This window comes from Bolinopsis microptera, chromosome 5, assembly GCF_026151205.1.
Source record: "Bolinopsis microptera isolate Bmic1 chromosome 5, MBARI_Bmic_1.0, whole genome shotgun sequence".
NCBI classification, from domain to species: domain Eukaryota; kingdom Metazoa; phylum Ctenophora; class Tentaculata; order Lobata; family Bolinopsidae; genus Bolinopsis; species Bolinopsis microptera.
Genome location: NC_087076.1, coordinates 4,800,924 through 4,808,838, shown reverse-complemented (window position 1 = coordinate 4,808,838; position 7,915 = coordinate 4,800,924). Strand labels below are relative to the sequence as shown.

Here is a 7,915-nt window from a genome sequence, read left to right as displayed (position 1 = left end):
GTAAGTTCCGAGAGGCGATAGGATTTGCTCTCGGACCCGATAGGAAATTAAAAACCTATCGGATCCGAGCGCTAATCCTAGCGGAGATAGGATTTAACAATTCCGAGTGCCGATAGGATTGTCTCTCGGACCCGATAGGATACTCAAATCCTATAGGATCCGAGAGCAAATCCGAGAGGCGATAAAATTTCAAATATCAGGACCGATATAATTGGAAGACGACGCATATCTAATTGTAGGTTGAAACTTCATGCTTTCTGTCAGTTAACTTCAGGATCATATCATCGCTTTATCTTAAGTTGATCCACGGTTGCCTGCAGGCTACAACAACATGGAGGTTGTTTAGGTTAAATTAAGTAGATAAATGATAACTTGAAGCTAACTTGTAGTTCTCTATAAGAGTTAACTCTAGGATACCTTGTAGTACTCTTCAAGTTAACTTCAGGATACCTTGTAGTACTCTTCAAGTTAACTTCAGAATACCTTGTAGTACTCTTCAAGTTAACTTCAGGATACCTTGTAGTACTTTTTGAGTTAACTCTAGGATACCTTGTAGTACTCTTCAAGTTAACTTCAGAATACCTTGTAGTACTCTTCAAGTTAACTTCAGAATACCTTGTAGTACTCTTCAAGTTAACTTCAGAATACCTTGTAGTACTCTTCAAGTTAACTTCAGGATACCTTGTAGTACTTTTTGAGTTAACTCTAGGATACCTTGTAGTACTCTTCAAGTCAACTTCAGGATAACATCTACAAAGCCGCCATATAGCTTTCTTCTTTTTATGATTAATATTATATTTTTACCTATAGTTTACCTCGATTGTAGTACTCTTCAAGTTAACTTCAGGATAACTTGTAGTACTTTTTGAGTTAACTCTAGGATACCTTGTAGTACTCTTCAAGTCAACTTCAGGATAACTTGTAGTACTCTTCAAGTTAACTTCAGGATACCTTGTAGTACTTTTTGAGTTAACTCTAGGATACCTTGTAGTACTCTTCAAGTCAACTTCAGGATAACTTGTAGTACTTTTTGAGTTAACTCTAGGATACCTTGTAGTACTCTTCAAGTTAACTTCAGGATACCTTGTAGTACTTTTTGAGTTAACTCTAGGATACCTTGTAGTACTCTTCAAGTCAACTTCAGGATAACTTGTAGTACTCTTCAAGTTAAATCCAGGATATCTTGTAGTACTCTTCAAGTTAACTTCAGAATACCTTGTAGTACTTTTTGAGTTAACTCTAGGATACCTTGTAGTAATCTTCAAGTCAACTTCAGGATAACTTGTAGTACTTTTTGAGTTAACTCTAGGATACCTTGTAGTACTCTTCAAGTCAACCTCAGGATAACTTGTAGTACTCTTCAAGTTAAATCCAGGATATCTTGTAGTACTCTTCAAGTTAACTTGAGGATACCTTGTAGTACTTTTTGAGTTAACTCTAGGATACCTTGTAGTACTCTTCAAGTTAACTTCAAGATACCTTGTAGTACCCTTCAAGTTAACTTCAGGATACCTTGTAGTACTCTTCAAGTCAACTTCAGGATAACTTGTAGTACTCTTCAAGTTAAATCCAGGATATCTTGTAGTACTCTTCAAGTTAACTTCAGGATACCTTGTAGTACTTTTTGAGTTAACTCTAGGATACCTTGTAGTACTCTTTAAGTTAACTTCAGGATATAACCTTGTAGTACTTTTTGAGTTAACTCTAGGATACCTTGTAGTACTCTTCAAGTTAAATCCAGGATAACTTGTAGTACTCTTCAAGTTAACTTCAGGATACCTTGTAGTACTTTTTGAGTTAACTCTAGGATACCTTGTAGTACTCTTCAAGTCAACTTCAGGATAACTTGTAGTACTCTTCAAGTTAAATCCAGGATATCTTGTAGTACTTTTTGAGTTAACTCTAGGATACCTTGTAGTACTCTTCAAGTTAAATCCAGGATATCTTGTAGTACTCTTCAAGTTAACTTCAGGATACCTTGTAGTACTTTTTGAGTTAACATCAGGATACCGTGTAGTACTCTTCAAGTTAACTTCAGAATGATAAGAATGTTTCAGATAGATCTTAGAATGAGACAACAAAGCCCTTTCAGACAAAACTTTGTAGCTATTCTAAGCCATGTTATTCTGACATTTGGAAACATTTCCTTGCGTTTGAACATAGACTATATTTCTGAGGATAAAATGCTATTCTTAATAACCACTGCAATTCTGAAAAAGCCATTCACAATTTCTTCTGTTCAGTAAAACAATTCTTCGGAAATATAACAAAAGGATACGGCACCGGGAATTCCCAGGCGGTCACCCATCCAAGTACTAACCCGGCCTGCAGTTGCTTAACTTCCCAGATCGAACGAGATGGGGTGTATTCAACCGAGTATGGCCGTATCCAATGATGATGAATTTTGCTTCTCTATATTTTCTCATTAATTTTACGGAAGAATGAAAACATACTAAAAGTTAATATTTTAAATTTTTTTTCATGTTTTCGATCTCGATGGAATTTTATTTGAGTTCGGAAACGCGCAACACGCATTTTATCTCCCGGAAATGATAAATCCGAGAGCACACCTCTCGGAGACGTAAAATCCTAGAGCTAGGCTCTCGGATTTTTCTATCCTATCGCCTCTCAAAAATAAAATCCGAGCGCCTAGCGATCAAGAGCGATCGGACGACGATCTGAAATGCGATCGGATCGCCCTAGGACAGCGAACGTCGTCCAACCAGGAATGGCGTAATCCTATCGGATTAGAATCCACGCTAGAACAGCCGTGGCGCGTTATATTATATTAAATTCTTTGGTTATGCACTAAATTGGCGTTCTTCTACAAAAATTGAATGGGGAATCGTTTAAGATCACTTTCGAGGCACCTCGACAAAAGCATCTAACGCTAATGTGCTTTTTATGGAGAAATACGTCAGTAGCGTTTTTGAATTTGTTATTCTCTTTCAAAAGTATTCCAAGTGATTTGTTTAAGTGCGTATATTAACTCTGAATACATTGTAAAATAATTTATCTCCATTCATGAACTTTGAAAGAAGTTACAGCAATGCGCGCAATTTGGGGAGTATATTAACTATCATATATTATCATTCAGCATGATTTAACGCGCATGCCAACAGTGAACAGTCATCTGCACCGCTGTAGTTAATCTGACACCATGGTTATGTCACAGATAAAATGTACTTTGGATATAAGTTTACGTTAACATGAAAATTTTGCGAGCAGATTATGCTGTTATTAACAAATGTTATTGTATTGGTTAAAGTATAGGTTTATAACCTACCAAGACGCGCGCCGAGTTGGACTCGTCCGCGTCGACGGTCAATTGCAGATTTGACATACGTTGCATGCCACTTTTCGCGCGCGAAGCGCGCGCCGCCGAAGGCGATAATAAAAACTCGAATTTATATTATCTCTGATATTGTGATACGAAACATGTATCAATTGCAGATAATATTTGGAACACATCTTTTACGAGTATTACCCGTTAAACAATATGAAATATGATTTAATTTCATGGATATTTGGAAAACTGTCTACGCATCCTTGTCAAAACTCGAATTTATTTAAGTCTTTGATTTAATTAAAAACGATTTTGAACCGAAAGCATGTGCATAAAAGTCCCTGATATTGGATATGACGTTCAAAGAAAGTTTTTAATTGTAGGTTTATATCCTACCAAAACGTGCGCCGAGTTGTCGACAGTCTTGAAATAAATATTTTACTTTTTTTTAAAGTATCACCCGCCGTTAAAATTTTTTAAGCAAGGTTCGTATAGCTTCAGCTACCACAATTTGTAAATTGAAAGGGGCTGATATCATGTGAAACCCCCTTGTATCATGATCGATGCAAACAAATGATTTATGATGCACTCACTGTTTCTTCAGCATATTGAGGAGCCTACTGTATATAAGGGCCCATACCAGATTTCCACTCAAATACTGGCCAGTGCATAATGCTATAAAACCCAAAAATGTAATTGAAACCTACAAATTCTAATAATTTGTATATTTGCATAACATAATTTGACCAAAGCCCATAATCATGGGTAGAGTGGACCGCTGCCAGTGTCTCTCTTTCCCAAACAAAAGGCAATGATATCAATTTGAATGACCGTTATCAAATGCAAAATGATACCGAGAATGAAATCGGTCGCTCACTTTTCCCACTCATTCATGGCTTACGAATTGTAATAAGTTTCGATTTATAACATGTAATCTATTTCAATTGTAAATGAATGGGAAAAGCGAGCGACCGATTTCATTCTCGGTATCATTTTGCATTTGATAACGGTCATTCAAATTGATATCATTGCCTTTTGTTTGGGAAAGAGAGACACTGGCAGCGGTCCACTCTACCCATGATTATGGGTTTTGGTCAAATATCATCTCTTTTTGATTATAATGTCAGGGTACTTTACAAAGCCGAAATGTAAACTCATAACTTCATTAATATTAATAAGGAGGTGATTTCAACGATTTCGAAATTTTTCCTTTAAAAACATTTCCTTGTGTTTAGGTAAGCATATCGGTCGATCACTGACTGAATATGCCACTTTATACTCATTCAAGTTGGCATTAAATTCATATATAATGACATTGAACTGTCGTGGCAAAGCAGAATTTGTTCAAAATCACGAATGAGCAAAATTTGAACCTTTCGCACGTGCAAACCTTGAGCGGAAGTTGCGTGAGCATCTAATATTACCGGGTTCAGCAAGAGAAACTTAAAGCCTCCCTATCTTATTATTCAAAAAACTAGTTTCCTCCAAACCAAAGAAATTGCATCATCTCCGATATATGATCTGGAATGCTAGAAGTCTTAATAATAAGTGTGACGACATTATGTGCTTACTTCAAGACCATGATGTAGACGTTGCTATTGTAACTGAAACATGGTTATCTGACCAAGCCAATACTACAACAGCAGTTATAAAATCGTATGGCTACAGTATTGTTCATGATTTCAGAGCAAACAACAGAGGTGGTGGCACCGCTCTGATTTACAACATGGCATTACATTTCTCTGTTGTTAATTTGAAAGTTCCGAACCTGACAACCTTTGAATTCATCGCTGGATCTATAAAGTGCACTCCTGACATGAAGATCCTTGTCCTATGCATCTATCGAACTGGCCCTGTCTCAAAGAAGTTCTTTGAGGAGCTTGATGACTTATTGGGTTCTGCAAGTCTGAAAAGTGACTATATAATAATTGGAGGAGATTTCAATATTCACACAGAGTCAATTACTGTAAACTCAACTGAACTGCTGCAGACCACCTCATCTTATGGTTTCAAGCAACTTATTGAAAATCCGACCCACATGAGTGGAGGAACTATTGACCTGCTCTTTGACCAGAGTAACTTGATTGAAATGTCTACAATTGAAATCCTGAAAAACTGTACCCTGAGTGATCACTTCCCCATCATATTTGCCACCAAGAAGTTTCAAACTAACCTCAAAGCTCCTAAAACAATCAATACTAGACAGCTTAAAACCGTGGATTGTGATCAGTTGGCAATTGATTTACTGATGTGTTCCTCTGACTATGAATTGGCAGACTGCTTTGTTGAATCTTGTGAACAATTTTTCCAATGTATTGGCAGTGTCCTCGATGAACATGCACCTTTGGTCCAAAAGACTATAAGCTTTGTTCCCCATGCTCCCTGGTTTGATTCTGAGTACAAAGATCAAAGGAAACTTAGAAGGAAAGCCGAGAGAACTAAGCATAAAAGTGAGGAGAACAGGATACTCTTTGAAGAGATCCGAGATGAAACAACAAACATGGCTAATCTTAAAAAACAGCAATATTATAAAGGTTTACTTGACAAAAATCAACATGATGTTAAAGCTATATATAGCATTGTCAATCGTGAGCTTGACAGACATCAGAATACTCCTCTCCCAGAATCAGAAGATGTTTCAAAACTTTGCAGTGATTTTAATCACTATTTCAATGAAAAGATCAAGAACATTAGGAAAGATTTTCCCAGCATAGAAGATTTTGATGTTGATAAACACATTATGAATCAACAGAACAATTCTAACTGTGAAGGTCGGTTATATGAATTTGAACCATGCACAGAGGATGAGCTGTCTGAAATAATCAAAGAAAGTGGAATCAAGTGTGCACCATCTGATTTTCTTCCGACAACTGTCCTCAAAGACAATATCACAAGTTTCATTCCTGTCTTGTGCAAACTGGTCAACCAGTCTCTAGCTAAGGGCACATTTGACGGTTTGAAGACTGCTGACATTATTCCTACCATCAAGGACCACAAACTTGATCCAAATGACTTCAAGAGCTATCGACCTATATCTAACCTCTCTTTTCTGGGTAAACTCATCGAAAGAGTTGTGCTGAAAAGGTTAAATGAACATCTGGCTAAAAATGATCTCAATGTTCCACAGCAATCTGCCTATAAGAAGTTCCATTCTACTGAGACCATCTTGTTAAAAGTAACAAATGACCTACTGCTGGCATGTGATAGCAAATCCTCCACTGTTCTCATGATACTCGATTTATCTGCAGCCTTTGACACAGTGGAACACAGAAAATTACTCAAAATTCTTTCTGAAGAGATCCATATCGGAGGTACTGCTCTTAAATGGTTCAAGAGTTTCCTGGTAGGCCGCACTCAAAGAACCAGAATAGGCTCTTCTACTAGTGATACGATCATTCTAGAATTTGGTGTACCTCAAGGTTCTGTGTTAGGACCGGTGCTATTCAACATATACATCAGATCTCTGTATAGGACCATCGAGAAATCTGGATTCAATGTGCAAGGATATGCAGATGACCACCAGGTATATAAAACTTTCAAACCTTGTGATCAGGTAAATGTTCTGGGCATCCAAATTGTGAATTGCGCTAGGACCATACAGCGCTGGATGGTAGAATATTGCCTTCAACTTAATCCTGGAAAAACACAAATACTTATCATCGCCTCACCTCAAGTTCTAAACCAGGTCAGTATAGGGGGAGTTAAGCTATCAAATGATACCTGTATCAGATTTGTCAGCACAACAAAGAACCTTGGTGTTCAAATTGACCATCATCTTACTTTTGAGCCTCAAATCATGTCCCTCAAAAAGCATTGTTTCAGACTCCTTAGGAATGTAATAAGGAGAAAATATCTCTTCAGTAAAGCTCAGCTCAAGCTTATAATTAACAGCATCATTGTCTGCAAATTGGACTACTGCAATGCTCTTTATTATGGAATTAGTGACAACCTCATCCACCAACTCCAACTCGTTCAGAATGCAGCTGCTAAAGCTATAGTAGGACTATATAAATATGATCATCTAGGAGACACTCTGAAAGACCTTCATTGGCTGCCTATTAGTTACAGAATTCAATATAAGTTATTGCTTCTTGTCTATAAATGTCTTAATGGTATGGGACCAGATTATTTAAGTGATATGTTTAAATATGCCAATTATAATCATCTTATCTATTTGACTGAACCTAGAGTATATTCACAGTATGGAGAAAGATCGTTTCAGAAAGTTGGCCCTAAATTATGGAATGAGCTGCCTCTTGAAATTAAGAATTGCATGTCACTGGAATCTTTTAAAGTGTATCTGAAAACGTTTCTTTTTAAACGTGCTTTTGATATTAATTAATTTACTATTTTTTCAACGTTTCTACTGTTAAGTGCATACCCTTAACCTTGTAATTTAGTGTATCAAGTCTTTACAATTTTCTATGGTTTGGAACCTAAATGTGGATTGCTTTTCAGGTTTTCTTGTATCCTGACTTGTTTTCGTGGCACACCTGTGCATTTTAAGTTGTTGTGCCACTATAATCTATAAGTTTAAATTATTATTATTATTATTATTTAATATTGAATCACCGTAAATTTTTGCATGATGGTGTTTTATATATAGTTTGATAAGCATGAAAAGTTTCA

The 7,915-nt window shown here is 36.6% G+C and overlaps 1 non-coding gene across 1 annotated transcript; it reads right to left on the bottom strand.

The window, feature by feature from the left end:
- Nucleotides 1-2,271: 2,271 nt before the first annotated feature.
- On the bottom strand, nt 2,272-2,390 carry LOC134816177 (5S ribosomal RNA). The gene has a single exon (XR_010160365.1). It is a non-coding gene; the product is annotated as a 5S ribosomal RNA (ribosomal RNA).
- Between the last annotated feature and the right edge of the window lie 5,525 nt (nt 2,391-7,915).